Below are 18,087 nucleotides of genomic sequence, written 5' to 3' on the forward strand. Positions count from 1 at the left end.
GATGGCCTTTCTCGCCGACTCGGTCTCGGCCCAGGTTGCTGCGGTGCTGAGGACCCGCAAGCCAGACACGGCCGGTCACGTCATCACTTGGTTCTCGGCTCGCATAGGCCGGAACGCGTGTACCCCAACTCGATTAACCCCAATGAGCTGGCCCACGACCAGGCGCGAGGTCTCGTCAACAGCGCCGCTCCGAGGGGCCCGGCTTCGCAGGGGATCGACCGAACCACGGACCCACTGCTTACTTTCCACGACATCACTGCTCACTACTAGCTGAGACGCATGCCGTTTTTGGCTCCTCGCCCGAAGCTAGGCAGACCCCAGGCCTCGGTGCTGAGAATGCTGCAGACGGGCCCCTTTCCGTCTCGATCCAGGCTGTGCCACTACACCGCGGGTGTGGATCCCCGCTGCTCCGACTGCGTCGAGGAACGGTCCACCTTGAACCACATGCTGTGGCAATGTTCTGCGTTGCGCAACTCCCCTTTCAACAGGCAAGACGTTAAGAGCGACGACCTTCAAGTCCAGCTTCGGGCTGTCCACAGGGCCTGCGACAGGGCTGAAGATCACAGTCTTCCGCCCCAGGCGCGGGTGCGGCCGCGACTACGACGACGTAGTCCCTCAGGACCAAATAAAGTTTCTTGTCTGTCTATCGCAGACAGAGATGGAGGGGAGTGAATACTTTATAGTGTTGCGTCGGAAAGGCGCCTTAGAAAGCGCGTGAGAAAATAACCGCGGAGAAAATAACAAGGACGACATAATGTATTCAATCCATCGCCGAATAACAGGAAATGAGCGCCGTGTCTGTGCTTGCACGGCCGTCACCGCGCGGTGCAAAGGCCAATGTCGGCTTTCACCGAAACGCGCCGCGGTCCTTGGGATGTCCGGGCGACGCTGTGAGATCACCTCGAGGCACAGACACGCGACCGAAGCAGTTATAGGACTGCATCGGAGCTCCCGCTTAATGTATGCCAAAGTGTGGCGACAGCGACCTGCACCTCTTGCGTTGCACAACCGATTCCTTTCGCGCACCGCTGTAGGAACTGCGCAGGCATGTGTACGTATACAGCGTTCGAACCGTGCATTTCGGCGAATATCGCGCGGAGGACGCCGCCTTCCCGTGGCACCTGCGTCGGAACGATGCGTGCAATTACGCTGAAGGCGGTGTTATTATGCGCTATACACGCGTATCTTACGCGACGGCGGCCTCATTAGGTTGCAGCGAACTTTAATCTGAAGTTGCCACTGTGCGCGCACACGTAAGTGCTGGTCGGTTTGTGAATATATATGCATAAACTTAACGTTAATCTGTATGTCTTTTATTTTTTCCTATACATATATTACTGTTCGCATATATCGATGCGTGCGCCGCTTCATTGATTGCGTGTTGTTGTTTTCCGACCTCCACCGGTAAGCCTCCGCGGTCATGATTTCCTTCTTTATCTGATAGGTCTCTCCGTCGTGTTTACTCAGCCATTGAACTGTATTTGCCCCTTGTTGCATGATCTGTACCTCTCAAATGTGAAAGAATTTCTTCCTCTGCCGTGTGCATAAGATTCTCTCGGCAACAATTTTTATCTCTGAAATGTCTTTCTACACCACAATGAGCAAAGGAACGCTAATCGTCTTCAATTTCCATCTCACGCCTTTCCCGTGTTTTCCCTGGATTTCTACACCACAAATTATTTTTCATGCCTCGGTCATTCGAATGTGTCTGATACGACACGAAATTATAAACATTTTATTTGTTCATCATGTGCGTGGCTCAATGCTGTAATCTGCTTGCCTATGAATGCGAAGTACAACTGACGGACTAATGGCTTGCCTGCATATACGTCTCGGCTGCTGCGCCGACCGTGCCTTCGCTCGAGCGCGGGTTCGATCCCTGCCGCGGCGGCCGCATTCCAACGGGGGCCGAATGCAAGAAGCGCTCGTGTATCGTGCGTTGGGTGCACGTTAAAGAAACCCGCGCGGTCAAAACTAATCCAGAGTACCTCACTACGCCATGCATCGCGATCAAATCGTGATGCTGGCTCGTAAAGCCCAGAAAGTTAGAACTTTTATTCGTCAAGCCTTGACCGGCAACAGACTATTGAAACTATTTTTCTTCTATTTTCGCATCTTCAAGTTTATACAATGCAGTCAAAGGCCGAAGCTTTGTGTGAGAGAGACAGAGACTGCGCTATGGTTTGCAGTGCTGATATTTACGAGAAGTTAACCGAAAGTTGCTCGGTCTTATTTTCTTTTTTTTTCTCATTTTCTCTTGCGGGAAGGGGGGGGGGGCAGTTTACTTAAGAAAAAGGAATTTCGCGGATTAAGTTGAAGGTCACGTGGGTACTGCACATACGTCAGCCGGAGGATCGAGCTCAGAGGAAATCCCCATAGGCAGGAGCACGTTACACAGAGGCCACGATCTACGTAGATAATTTGCTGTCTATAGGATGCTGTTTCGTCCGCGACTGCAGAATTCCAGAGCGTACGTCGTACAAAATGCGATCGACGTGACTGTTATTCAGGGAGTCGAATACGCGACCACGATATATTTGAGGAGAACTGCTTTGGGCAATGAGGCAAATGACAGCAGATAGATAGCTGTTAATGACGAGTACATGTTAACGGATTTAAAGCAAACGGGGACACGTTTTCCTGCTGCTATATTAAAAAAAATGCAGACGTTAAAGGATGGATGTGTTCTCAATATATGATCACTGTATAATTGCTTTGGAAGCACTTTTTAACACTGTGTCGACTTTATTCGACCTTTCCCAACGTAAAAGGGTTTTAGAAATAGGGTACCGAAAGTTAGCGGATGCTATAAGCTGGAGGAAAGAGAAAAGCAAAAGGCAGGGAGGTTAACCACAATAACGTCCGGTCGGCTACCCTACACCGGGGGAATGGGAAAGGGGAAACGATGATGACAGGAAGAGAGAGAAAGGAAGGAAAGAGCGAAAAAAAATACTCTGTGTATCATCTCCAAGCGACGGCAAACAACATTACCTTGGCTCTGCCCAGCTAAGTGGTATTTGCATATTTTTATTCTTGATGCGTAATAGTTGGGATACTCTGCATAAACAAACGCGAAATAGGCGTAGCGCTTTGGGTAGGCATTGGAAAGCCGCTCGGGCACGCAGTTTCTTTAACACGCTATAATATTTATACAGCAAGCGTACCGAACGATAAGGAAAGACAGCGCTCTCACCAGCTGCATCTTGCAGTGGCATAGACACAGGTCCGCTGGACTGTTGAAATAATGAGCGAACTACGCGTATATTGAGCACTGAATTTCATGTATAAAACAGGACAGCTGTAGAGAGGAAATAGTGAGAATCTGTGCAAGTAATGATTAGAGGCACGCGCGCATACATACATACATACATACATACATACATACATACATACATACATACATACATACATACATACATACATACATACATACATACATACATACATACATACATACATACATACATACATACATACATACATACATACATACATACATACATACATACATACATACATACATACATACATACATACATACATACATACATACATACATACATACTGCTAGTGAGCATGATTTAAACTTCAAAGAATACCACGTGATCCACCATAGCGCATGCCGCTGGAATGACTGGAAAACAAGGCTTTTGGGGTGAGTGAAGATAAGTTTAACCAAACACAGGCACCGCGAGACGAGTCAGTGTCGTTCAGGGCCGAGCGTCGCTCGTCAAACTTGAGCATTGCGCCTATATAACGGGGGGAAAGCTGAACGAGGCTCCTCGTTCCGAGGCTTCGGTGCTAGTTGCATCACGGTACCAAGTTAGCCGATAACCAGAGCTCAATGCTGTTGCTCGTCGTCCAGCCGCTCACACGCACGTCACTCGTCAAAGTACCCACATTATTTGCACGGTCGCAACTAAAGATTACCTCGGCACGGCCCTTCGCGCCTGGCGTAGCCGAAAGGAAAACCCCACATTTGCAACCTCACCGACTCGACTCTTCTTGCTGCGCCGACCACACCACTTGTTCCACCTGTTTCCAAAACAAATAAGTAAATTAATGCAATAAAACGAAAAGAGCTAGCAGTTTGTTCCCGCATTTCCGCGTCATGGGCGTTACGACGGCATTCCCGCGAGAAAGGGCAACCGAGAGGTTGCTCGTGAGTTACGAAAGCGTGTTTGCGTGCACATCAAAAGTGAGATATGAAATACGCCCGCTACTTACGCATGCGCTCTCGCCGCGTACACGTGGCCTTCGTGCACGCCTGGCTCGGGGAAACCCCTTGATTCTCCAAGAGCACGCACTCTGTCACGAGCACGACATAGGCTCACGTTGCCGCGCCCTGTGACGTGGGCACGCGTGCTTATGTCCTCCGGGACGGGAAACACCTGCGGTTCCGTGCATCGGGAACGACTTTTACGAGAGCTCGCGTTCCACGCACAGGTACACTCTTCAATCGCACCAGCCCCAAGATTGGTACTCCAATATATGCCTCCAAGCTATTTGCAATGTGCTTCTAATAACGTGGCCTTGGAATTCGCAGGAATGCTTGCTGGGCGATAGCACAAGTGAAACGGTGTGAAGTTTATTACATTCTTAAAAGGGACACTGTCACTGTCACAACTCAGAATCGATGCGTTAGCTTCTCCTGAGCAGTGGAATAAAGGGGTGGAGTCTGGTACCTGGCTTTCGCCAATTGCCGTCGTGAACGACACAAAGACCTGATCAAATCGAGCAAAGAGCAGTAATTTATCGTGATATCTCAACAACAAAACAAACTGGTGGTATTAAGTAGTAGCTGCGAATATGTTAGAGAGAAATAGCATGAAAGTGACAACTGCAAAGAACCGGTGTAAGCATGTAGAACAATTACGACGTGCAATCGTAATATGAACATTGAACTAAATAGGTATATCGGTACAAGCTAAATTTCTAAGCAGCTGGGAAAAAACATATATAGAGTCCACAGTCCACAGAATCAAAAGTGACATACAGTAAACAACCGGGCGCGTCGATGGACACTCCGCCCATATCACACCAATGCGGCTCGTGCACTTTACCGCCGAAGTCGGTGCCTCGACGTCGGCGGCTGGCGGTATTCGGTGTCGGGACCTGATGTTGGCGCCTGGCGGCTTATTTGCCCGGCAGTTGCTCGGCGTCCATTTATCGTCCCTGGCGCAGTCTGGTGAAGTGTTGGATTTTCGTTTCTTATAAGCCTCTCGAGACGTCGGCATTCACCTCTAGCCGTCTTGACGCACACGTGAAGAACACACGCGCGCACTGATTCTCGCCGTGGTTCAGGCTCCACTGGCGGTCACCTTCACCGGCAGGCAATTTAATCGCGCACAAAACAATAGCTGCTGACGAATACGGTTTGCGACAGAGAATACGGTTTCCGCCGTGGTTTAGACTTTGCTAGCAGTCACCTTCGCTGACAAGCAATTTAGTCACACACAGCCACCGACAACAACAGCCACCGACGCACTCAGCTTCACGTGGACCGGGTGTGTGGCCACTGTAGTTCAGACTCAACCAGCGGTCACCTTCTCCGGCGAACAACTGAATCACACACAAAACCACACTCACGAACGCACGGATACCGATTACCACACGTAGGCTTGCGGTCAATTCTCAGAGGAGCGATGCTTTATAAACGTGTATATTTAGGAGGCGGAGAGATGGAGAATTGAAGAGACAATGCGACTTTTGTGACAGTCACACATAATTTTCACTACTTCTATATAGTGTAAATACGCAACTGGTGATACATATAGGAGTCATTGGAGAACTGGCAAACACAGACTGAAAAAGAACATATAATTTTCTTTTACTTTTTTGGGCTTTTACTTTCTTGGCCTTTCGCATTTTGACATTTCCAATAGACTGTTGTTTCCTTGCCAGGGGCAAATTTCTTGCCTACGCACGCAATAAACAAGATCAGCTGTGAGTCGGCGTCTGTTCACGTTTTCTTCTTCGCTTAGTCGTCCGTGCATGCTTTCCGCGCCGTAATTGAAATCCAATGAAGACAATGTAGCCCACTCTGTTATGACCGCGGGATTATAGCTTCATTATACTCACGTTCGTATAGTGGTGGCGTTGTTGTTCCAGGCGGGTTTTCGGCTGCCAGTCTGGCATGACAAAAGCTCGGCGTTGACGGCGTCGTCCATGTCATGGATGACACAGACCTTTCACAACGTGTCCAGTCGCATCATTGTCACGCGGGAATGCGAGCTCTCCGTGCACACTATTACTCGATTTTCGACGAGCACTGGGAAACGCACAGGAACGACGCAAGTGCAAATCCCTTATTTCTCACGCTGTCACCTAATTCCGTCATCTCGACAATGCAGCGCAGGCAAATCTGCATAGAATCTTCCGCGTCACTCACTTCACTACCGCGTGCTCTGCTTTCTTTGGAGCATGCATTCGCACCTCAGAGCTGCGCTGTAGTTTGAGTGTACGAAGTCTGTGTTAATCGTTAGCCATTTTCTCGTTACAGAGTGTGTGAATGCAACCCGCTGTGAAGAATTGGTTTTGGGCGGCGTATGGAACGAACCCGGTTGCGCTTTCTTCGAGGAAGCAGTACAGAAGAGAAAAAGAGCTGGCGTAGATGTGACCAACAGTAACATTTCTTAATCTCTCTCTCTCTCTATCTCTCTCTCTCTCCATATATATATATATATATATATACGCCCAATGCAGGGCAAAGGACTCTCCCATACTTCTCTAACAACCCCGGTTATGCACTAATTGTGGCCATGCATGCCGTCCCTGCAAACTTCTTAATCTCATCCGCCCACCTATCTTTCTGCCGCCCCCTGCTACGCTTCCCTTCCCTTGGGATCCAGTCCGTAACCCTTAATGACAATAGGTTATCTTCCCTTCTCATTACATGTCCTGCCCATGCCCATTTCTTTTTCTTGATTTGAACTAAGATGTCATTAACTCGCGTTTGTTCCCTCACCCAATCTGCTCTTTTCTTATCCCTTAACGATACACCTATCATTCTTCTTTCCATAGCTCGTTGCGTCGTCCTCGTCGTCCTATATATATATATATATATATATATATATATATATATATATATATATATATATATATATATATATATATATATATATATATATATATATATATATATATATATATATATATATATATATATATATATATATATATATATATATATATATATATATATATATATATATATATATAGTCCGCGTCGCGTTGACGGTTACAGACACATGTTACCTGCAGTTGTTCGATGGGTGCGAGACTGTGGACACGTTTCATGAAGCTTTGTGCCGCGATCATGTCAGTATTCGCGCGGCGGGTAAACTCTAAATGACCAGAACATAAAACAACCGAAAGAAGAGTCCGTGCGCATGAGCGTGCTTGCTTGTGCGTGCTCAATGAGTTCCGTGGAAACGTGCCGACAGTGCGCTCGCCGGAACGAGAAACAACGGCACGCCGTGTGTCCTGCGTTTGCTCACGCGGACTGCCTACGGGGTGCGGGTGAGGAAGGCGCGAGGGGGGCAGCGGGCTTGCACGGCAGGCGTGATTGTAAACGTGACCCGGTGCTGCCCCGAAGGTCGTGATCCTTCTTGTTGACAACGTGTATACGAAGGCTGCACGGAAACCCGCGTCGCGCGCACCAACCTGAGCGTGTGTGCGACGGCACGCGCCCCGTGCACGAGAAACGACCTGCGGTTCCATGTTTCCTTTTCTTTTTTTTGTGTGTGTTCTGACAATACGTGGCTGCATAATCAGAAGCTCGCTTCAGCTGCGGAAACCGCCAAGGTGTTCTCGGAAGTGTCTCAATACATCACACCTCACAGGAAGCGTGTGGTCGTTGAGCAGAGGGAGGTGCAAGGTGATCTGAGGAGGACGGCGTCTGGATTACGAGGAATTAAGGAGAACGTAGGTAGGCACACAGGTGCGACATGCGTCCACGGTGCCGGCGGCGCAGGCAAGACAGATCTGTGTACGAAGCGAAGGAAATCTACGAGCGGATTCTGAAGGACACCTTCGTAGAAAGCTGCGATCCAGCAGCGGGAACTCAATGCGTTGAGAGCCTTGTGGAGCACAGTTTCGTCTTATCCTGTGAGAGCTTGACTGCGTGGCAGGCTGCATATATTTCCTGCCCGTGGAACAAGAGGTTAAACTTTGCATAGCCAAGCAGCCACCGCCGTTACGGCACCAATGACAACCATTTCTTTCGCGTTTCAACGAGATGAGCGTAGCATGCTTGGAGACGCTTCCCTGCCAGACTTCTGGCAGGGTCGCGTGGTGTAGTACTCATTAAGAGCGTCCGGTTTAGTAGAGTGTTGCGTCTGTCCTGCACCGCGTTTCAGTTTGGGCTGATTACAACACACGAAATCAACAGATCAAGACTTTCTGTATCGTCTGAAAAATGCCAGATGAACACCTGATACATATATTGTACAGCCCGTTGCTTATAAAAACATTCTGTTTGAAGCCGTAGGACGTAACTTATCGCAATTTGCTTACAGCGTGGAGCTGTCGTCTGATCACGTCGGAATTGCGGACCTCAACGCCGTAAGTACGTGCGCCACTCGATCCCGTCAAGTCTTTCAGTAAAATGACTCCAGCGCCGCACCTTTGACTTTAATATACCGCTCGCATTCCGGCATTTCCTATTCCTTATTTGCCGACTGAGCCGGAGACGACGACACTCCACGGCCGTTTAAATCACCACCGCTGTAGGTCGTGACACGTCAGCACCAATGCGATTCTTCGCTTTCTTTCGTTGAAGTTCACTTCCACTGTCTAACAACCTGAAAATACAAATTTTCATACCTTTAAAAAAAAAAGGACGAGGTTATGCCAAAATTAAATTGTTGATAGCTGGGATTCTCCTTGTACCTGGAGAACATCTACGTGCTCTCAAAAAGAGAGAGTGGTAGATTTCTGTAGATTTTAAATTTTTTTCCTACATAAGCCTCCGTGTAGAATGCGAGTAGACATGCAGGCAGCAGGCTGCTGTCTCTTTTTGCCCCAGGTAGAAGGCTTCGCCGCGTGGCATCTCACTGCGGTTCATTTCCGCACGTGCCTTCGATATTATGAGCAGGGCCATAATGCAATAACGTAGCTAACGGTTCGACGGAAATTCGTTCGGCTAGGCATCATAATCCAGGAAATGTTAACGGCTGCCATACTTTTTCAAAAGCAAAAAGACTGAACGCCGTGGCTTCTACTGGAAGCTAGGCTCCTTCATTATCTGGCTCTGCTTGAAAAAAAAAGCTGACTAGAGCCTGCCATCAGCTCGCTCGTTCTGCTGCATATACATTTGCAATTTACCATACACGCGCTCTTGTTCATGGTTTGATGTGATCATCAAGGAGCTCGCGTCGGCCCCAAAACGCTCCGACTCGACGAACATTGCTTTTTCGTCTCGTCATAACCTGCTAACGCTGCTTCGACTTCCCTGCCCACGATCATGGAGCCGGAAGCGTTAGTGCTTTTGTGCATGAAGGGCTGCCCGCAGTACAGGCCCGTAGCTGCAAATTCCCAGCCCAAATTTGTGGGGCTCTCCGGTCGTGTCTTCTTCTCTTCTTTCCTGTCTTGTGTTCGTAAAAAAGTGCGATTTATCTTTCGAAATGAAATTACGCAGCCTCTATTGCGCGCTTAAGCGCTCTATCTCGATAATTCTGTGGAGAGCATAATAATTCCAGGCGAACAGTGCTGCTGCTGCTGCCGCCGCTGCTGCTGATCATGCCGCCGCCGCCGCCTCGCCGAATAGCTCTCAGACTGGACAGCTCTCATGCATATAACGAATCGGCTTACATGTATAAGCCCCATTTGTCCTGCCACTACAGATGTGCCGATTACCGCCTGTGTTCGCTACGGAAGTACACCATTCCAACAACAAACGATGGTTATATATCCTCATCGCAACAAATATACGCCTTCAAGCGCACAATATCTTATTTTTATTAAAGCGAAGCTTTCAATGCTTTATTTCTCAGCGTTACTTTCTTTCCGACTGATGTGGGCCTGAACTAGATGTAGTGCATTAGTAAACTTGGCTGATCCTGGTGATGAAAGGTTGGCCTATCCCGGAGTCATGTAGTCCGCGGCCGCGCGAATTATGTGGGTCGCGTGCATGGTACAGGTTTCCGTGTTTTGTAGATTTGCCAAGCAGTCACGTAATCACTGTGCTGCAAAATGCTTTATAAGATGGACAGTTTTAATCCGATTAGCATTCTTTGGGAAGTTCATCCAGTTTGCGGTATGTCTTGCCAGTGTGTCTGTCCATGTCTAACCTTTTCCCGCCAGCTTGTGTGACTGGGTGGTCCAAGATCTGACGGGTAGAGCATCGTACCGCTGCGAAGAGGAAACCCAATTCGAAACCAACCGTCAGGCCAACTTGGGTCACTGCGTATGTGCCACTCTTCAATGAATTTCTTTGACGCCAACTTGGGTCCCTGGGCGTGTGTTACTGAATATGTGCCGCTCTTCAATGAACCTCTCTGGCACCAAATCGGGTCAATAACCTTACTGACGCCAGCTTGGGTCACTGGATATGTACCGCTGCGTATAGGCTGTCCTTCGACAAGAAAAAGAAATTCTGTAAAATTTATCCAGTGCAGTGCAGAATCGAACCCGGGTCACGCACAATAACACAATCTTGTCTAAATTGAGACACGTGCCACGCGCAGACTTTGTGGCGGCGCGCTAGATGGCGCTGTGTGTCTAGAGGGAAGCCTGAGAGAGGAGTCCGGCTGCAGTACACGCCTCATGCATCACGCATTTCGGCAGTGGCGACATGGTGTGTCCGTACATTGCTTCAATTTTAATCGCTTTAACATTGACAATCATCTCAGATGGTTTCTGCCGGAATATTTTGTAAAATTTTATTAACCTCTTCACGAAAGCTTCGCTTCCGACAGATTCCAAAATGCGCGTTGGATATCTACATAATTATGTATATATATACATACAAATTGAGAGTTTATTAAAAGTGTAATGGCATGACTAGGGACAAGTGACCGTCTTTAAGTAGCCTATATGCTTATGCAACGTTGTAATCTGCAAGTCATCCTCAAGACGGCCTTATCAATTACACTTCGCAAGGAAAGGAAAACAGTAAAGCATGGGCTGAATGAATTTCTACCAGGTGTTTGCAAGGTACTTAAGTTTATCGGGTGACTTTCCAGTAAGCCATTTCGGATTGAGGGCACTGGAGATAAAGAAATGCAGAAGCTGCAAGGTGAAAGAAGCAGAGAAGAGCGCGGCCTTAGGTTTGGGCTCATTGCAGGACCACGGCAGGAGAACCTCGCGCTGGCTGCAGCACCGAGCCGCCGTCTGCAGCGTGCGCACGGCGTTGAACGCTTGAATCGCGTATAATCACGCCGCACGCATCCGGGACGGGGCGAAGGGGCGCTGTGAGCGGGATTACGATAGCGTGCCTGAATGGTCTCTCCTTCGACGCCGCTACGAGCGGCGGCGACGAGGGAGAGACCGTTAGTGCTAGATTACGATACGCCTCTCTTCCGCGCATGCCACGAGCAGAAGCTCTGTCGCAACAGGACGCACCAAATTAATCGCCCATTGAGGGAACTCACCGGGAAGGGGGAAGAGGAGTTCAGCGTACAACGAGCAGGAATAGAAACGCCACGCGCGGATATCCACCACACGTGCCGGTATATTTGTCCTGTATGCCGGCAATATGCTCTTGTTTGAGCATCCTATTCGGCGAGCACGAACAGACGCTGCAGCCGCGGCGCGCGCCAGTGATCTCTGTTACCGTGGCGCGCGCGCCGATCCTCGCTGCGCTTCATCCAGAGGAGACCTGTTTGCAAAGCAGCCTTGCGACTGAACGCGCAAGCTAGATATTTTTTTCTTCGTATCGTCCTCCTTACGTTGTCTGAAAACAAAGAGGCAGAAAATAAACGACTAGAGGCACTACGGCTTCCCGTATACGTCTGTGATCTGTAGTGGAAGGGGTAAAATGACGCGGAGTTGTACTATAGCCGCCGTGGCTCGCTGCCTATGGCGCGGTGCCGTTGAGAACGAAGTCGCGGGTTTGATTTCTGGCCTCTATGGTGGCATTCCGATGGAGGCGCAATACAAAGAACGCTTGTTCAGCTTGTTTTGTTTGTACGTTAAGGAACCTCGAGTGGCCAAAATTACTGCGAAGCCCGAGTCTGCTACAGTCCTTAAACATTTATTTTTGATCAACGCACGCACCAGTGATCTAAGCAGCTGCTGCACTCACGAAGGCAAGTTCTTCACGGAAACCTTGGTATCCATGCTGAGGCTTCTTCCGTTCGCTCACTGTTGACTATGAGAGAGAAAAGGAAAACGAAAGTCATTAAGAGTTATAAGAAACTGCAGCTGCCGCTGCTATCTTTATTTTTTTTTTGCCGCACCAGCCAGCTTTCCACGTAAATACATTTGTAACACTCGACCCACGCATACATATTTCCTGTATAAACTACTCAGTGCTTTAGTAGAGTGCATTGATAACTTTCGTACGCTGGCAAGAGGGTAACTAATTTATTTGGCACTAATCTTCAAAGGTATACGAGTAAAAATATGACGCGCGAAGCTGGACAGGCATCTGTAAACAATCATTTACAGTAGTTCTCTTAAGGTACATATTTGGTTCCCCCTCCCCCTTTCTCTCTCGCGTATTTTACCGGAGAGAGAGAGGGGGGAGGGATTCGATGAATAGAATGGAGAGAGAGAGCTTCAATGAATAGAGTGGAGGAGTGGTTGGCCGGAAGAGCGTATCTCTGACCTGCTACTCATCACAGGGAGAAAGGGAGAAACGAGAAAGGGAAGAGAAAGATTGAAGGTGACGGCGCAGTACATCTAATGCGCGGTATGTGCGCTGTACAAGCAGTGCACGCAGAAGTAATTCCTACATACAAAACGTTCTCACGCGAACTGACCGCACAAAGCATACATATGGCCGCGCATCGAAGAGAAACCGCGGCTCCCTCAACATATTGCTTTGTGCGCAGGGATTTCAAGAAAAGTCTAGGCAGACCTGTACATCGCTTTTCCGTGTCGAAATAAGACTCGCACCTAATACGAGGCACAACTTTTGCGACATGGGGAGTTTATCTGTGATCTCCTCGAACTAGGAGGCCACACATAAGGTCCAGGGACAGAAACTCCATTGCCGAAAGTGCGCTGATCCTGCGGAATGAACATGAAGCGTTCGTTCCCCAAGAGGGGTGGGCAGTCCGTTGGCGCAGCGTTAGTTAAGGCCAGGAATACAATGTGCACAGATCAGCCTCCTTCCTTTGCTTCCAGCGTTAACTTAAGATGTATTTTACCATAAACAGCAGGACTACGTCCGAGGCAGTGCACTCCTATCGTAAGTACGGCCTCGCTAAGCCGATTAGCTTTCTGTTCCAATAATATCTTTGATTATTGCGTTGCGGTAAGATGCGAAACTCTACTAAAAAGCAAAGTGCACGAAATTTTTTCGTTATCTTGGGACTCTGTCGTCGCCAAATGGAGAGCCTCGCTACTTTGGATTCTCTTAGGTCGGCAGGTCAACGAACAGCTGGAGCAATGCCCACTGTACGCGCCCGCACGCACACACATGCACGCCTACGACAAGCCAGACGCCAGACGCTGCCTTAATCCGCGTTGTACCGATGCAAGCGCCGGTTGAGTGCGCCCCGTCGAAAGCCACAAAAAGGAAGGCTGCAGCAGCTGCCTTCTGCGCCTGGTTGCAACAGTGCAAGAAGAAGGTGGGCTGACGCCTCAATAGTATAAATGTGGAAAGGTCTAAAGCCGCGTTACCTCCACAGGTGAGTTACAACATGTGCTGCCACCTACTGCCTCGAGTGGGCGAAGACAATGTCACTGCGTGCCTCCACTATATGCGTTGCCCTCGCAACCAAGTGCGTTGTTCTGAAACGCACAGGCCTCCGTTCGTATTCTGTATATATCAGCGCGTCTCCGTCACGACGAAATAGTAATGCGTTCCCATATGGTGAGCTCCTGCGCGCGTTGTGTTGTAAGAAGAGCTTAGGCAAACAGCAAACAAGGAATGCTCTGTCGACACTATTTCGAAGAATTGCATGCATGCATGCATGGAATGCAGTATAACGTGTCGACATACCCACTGCATCGTAGTTCAGCCAATAGTGCTCAAGCTACAACGCTACACTTCTCGTACATGCGAGCGCACGTTCTCTCGCACCTCGTAAAGAGATATATGCTCAGTACGTTGACAGAGTAATTCCAGACAAAAGTCATGCCTTTCATAATGCACCGGATAAAAAGCTGAGTGATGACTCGTTCTGAGGGTCTTTCGTGGACGCCTAGAAATGAACGACTAGCATTGATGTAAGACGTCATTTGAATTTATATGACGTGTCGAATAGCCCTTTGTGATCCTCTCGCGTAAAATAAAGGATAAATAAGAGCTAGAGAATTCCCAATCCAGTATAGCCTGCCAGTGTATCCGGATCAGTGTATTCTGAATTTTTGTGGAAATATGCCAAAGATAGCCGCTGTAGATATCAAAGTTGCGAGCATTGCTTCCACCATCGAGAATGCTTTTACTTTCGGGATACTTTCGCTAAATTTCGTGGCACCATAGCGAGCGGTCACATTTTTAGCACAGTTTCAAGTATGTTATCTTATCACAGAGCCCAGGAACTCGCTGTCGCCCCTGGACGCTGACGCCGTCCTGCGCGGACAACTTTGTGTGACAACGAAGGGAAATCTATGGAGTGAAGCTTCTGCGTGTGTGTTATCGTGCCAAGTAGTCCGGCAGTGCTTGACAGCTTTTACAGCGAAGCTGTATATGGCTAGGTTCTCGGAAAAATTGCTTGCGTCTATCGAGCCGTGTAGATAAAGAATTTCTCCCCATACGTGGGCCCATCCCGAAGATAGTGCGATACCGGGCCGATTCACGGCGGAGGTGAAGCAGGCTTTAAGCGCTCCTGCAACTTACAAAAATAAGTTTAATATGTTAGGTCCAAATACAACCCGTATCAGATATTAACCTGATGAGAACAGATACTGCACTTTGACCCGCGTCGGCCATATCTACGTTCACAGTGCACTCTCTTTGTCGGTGTTCCAAGCGCTTGCGTATCTCTTTTCCGTTCTTTCCGCTCTCCCGTGGTGGCGGTTCCGTAAGCGTGCTGCCCGCCAGGACCGCGAGGCGGAAGGAAATGCGAACCGTTAATGTGGGCCCGATCCCGCAATCTTGTAACGTTTCACCGGAGCAACGACCAGGTTTCAGAGGGAGCTTGTGGGGACCCAATTTCGTGTGCCCTGTGTTGTGTGTGGCCGCTTTCAGTTTTCAAGTGACCTTACTGCCATTACTGCACTGCGGGACGTCGACCAACACACGATGTCCTTGGCTAGGGTGAAGTAGTGTGTGCCCTCGCAGTGCCGTCTGTTCTACGCGCCGGGATTCGTTAGTGAAGGTGTGGCGCGTTTTGGTGCAATACATGGGTCCGAGGCTCATGTACGTGCGTATGGCCATATGTCCATTTATGTGCATATGGCGTTTGACACACGGCAATGGACAGTTCGCCATTAAGGGGCCCGTGCACGTATACAGCTTCGCTGGTCATCCACCTTCACAAAGGGAAACGGCACTGAATTTTTAAAATGTGATTAGCATTCGCTGCCCACTTCATGCGTTTGAATCTATCTATCTATCTATCTATCTATCTATCTATCTATCTATCTATCTATCTATCTATCTATCTATCTATCTATCTATCTATCTATCTATCTATCTATCTATCTATCTATCTATCTATCTATCTATCTATCTATCTATCTATCTATCTATCTATCTATCTATCTATCTATCTATCTATCTATCTATCTATCTATCTATCTATCTATCTATCTATCTATCTATCTATCTATCTATCTATCTATCTATCTATCTATCTATCTATCTATCTATCTATCTATCTATCTATCTATCTATCTATCTATCTATCTATCTATCTATCTATCTATCTATCTATCTATCTATCTATCTATCTATCTATCTATCTATCTATCTATCTATCTATCTATCTATCTATCTATCTATCTATCTATCTATCTATCTATCTATCTATCTATCTATCTATCTATCTATCTATCTATCATCTCAGTTTTGGGGCGTATTTGGCGCGTAATTCGGAGCGCCACGCCGGCTGTGTCTCCTTGATTGCTATTGTTGTACTGCATACACTCGCATCCTAACGTATTACATATCGTGCTTGTTGTTTCACACTGCATCGTCGTATCACGCAGTGTGCACGTTTTTCAGCGTGCCCCGAGATGCGCCGGTCGCGAGGTTCTACATACATATGAGCATGGGTCTTGGCTACAGAGTGCGTGCGTCAGACGGACGGACGGACGGACGGACGGACGGACGGACGGACGGACGGACGGACGGACGGACGGACGGACAGACAGACAGACAGACAGACAGACAGACGGACAGACAGACAGACAGACAGACAGACAGACAGACAGACAGACAGACAGACAGACACAGACAGACAGACAGACAGACAGACAGACAGACAGACAGACAGACAGACAGACAGACACAGACAGACAGACAGACAGACAGACAGACAGACAGACAGACAGACAGACAGACAGACAGACAGACAGACAGACAGACAGACAGACAGACAGACAGACAGACAGACAGACAGACAGACAGACAGACAGACAGACAGACAGACAGACAGACAGACAGACAGACAGACAGACAGACAGACAGACAGACAGACAGACAGACAGACAGACAGACAGACAGACAGACAGACAGACAGACAGACAGACAGACAGACAGACAGACAGACAGACAGACAGACAGACAGACAGACAGACAGACAGACAGACAGACAGACAGACAGACAGACAGACAGACAGACAGACAGACAGACAGACAGACAGACAGACAGACAGACAGACAGACAGACAGACAGACAGACAGACAGACAGACAGACAGACAGACAGACAGACAGACAGACAGACAGACAGACAGACAGACAGACAGACAGACAGACAGACAGACAGACAGACAGACAGACAGACAGACAGACAGACAGACAGACAGACAGACAGACAGACAGACAGACAGACAGACAGACAGACAGACAGACAGACAGACAGACAGACAGACAGACAGACAGACAGACGGACGGACGGACGGACGGACGGACGGACGGACGGACGGACGGACGGACGGACGGACGGACGGACGGACGGACGGACGGACGGACGGACGGACGGACGGACGGACGGACGGACGGACGGACGGACGGACGGACGGACGGACGGACGGACGGACGGACGGACGGACGGACGGACGGACGGACGGACGGACGGACGGACGGACGGACGGACGGACGGACGGACGGACGGACGGACGGACGGACGGACGGACGGACGGACGGACGGACGGACGGACGGACGGACGGACGGACGGACGGACGGACGGACGTCATGCTTCACATCTTCACATCACACTTCACACACATGCTTCACATCTTCATCCCGGAGGTGACAAATGTCGCCTTCCCGTAAAAGAAAATGCGCGTGATTTGCGTTTCCTTCGCTCCCTGTCAGTTAGTTTTTGTCGCCCTTCTCCACCACTCTTCACGCCTCGTCGGACTCCTGTCCATCTTTATCTGCAGCTACTTATCTCTGCCTCCAGAAAGACGGGGACAGCACCGCGTGTCGATTTTAGCGACCACTGAGCTTCAACAGCGCACATCTACGACTCGTGAGTTAAAGTCGCGCACCGAACCACTACTGCCGTCTAGGAGAAATGGAAATGTGCCAAAAAGCGTTGAACCTGCTTTGTTAAAATGTTGCAGCATTCACGCACATGTCATCGGACGTAGGGTTCTTCAATTTCAAGAACTGCAGGGAAAATATAAAAAAAGATTTGACATTGGGAGACTAGTAAATGACGGCTGGAAGATTGTTACTCTAAATATAAATGCGAACAATGAGTTTTATACTAATCTGCTGTATACTAATCTTCAACATTTGATGGTTTGTTGTCACGAACCGACGCCCCTTGAAAGGATACTAAAGGGAAGTACTAGCTG

General features: G+C 48.8%; 1 protein-coding gene and 1 pseudogene across 1 annotated transcript in view; one reads left to right on the forward strand and one right to left on the reverse strand.

The window, feature by feature from the left end:
• Ac13E (Adenylyl cyclase 13E) overlaps nt 1–18,087 on the forward strand; it is a 270,901-nt gene that overhangs the window by 36,653 nt on the left and 216,161 nt on the right. The window lies entirely within an intron of this gene.
• On the reverse strand, nt 14,867–15,048 carry LOC139058322 (U2 spliceosomal RNA; annotated as a pseudogene).

The sequence above is a fragment of the Dermacentor albipictus genome, chromosome 3, assembly GCF_038994185.2.
Source record: "Dermacentor albipictus isolate Rhodes 1998 colony chromosome 3, USDA_Dalb.pri_finalv2, whole genome shotgun sequence".
Classification (NCBI taxonomy): domain Eukaryota; kingdom Metazoa; phylum Arthropoda; class Arachnida; order Ixodida; family Ixodidae; genus Dermacentor; species Dermacentor albipictus.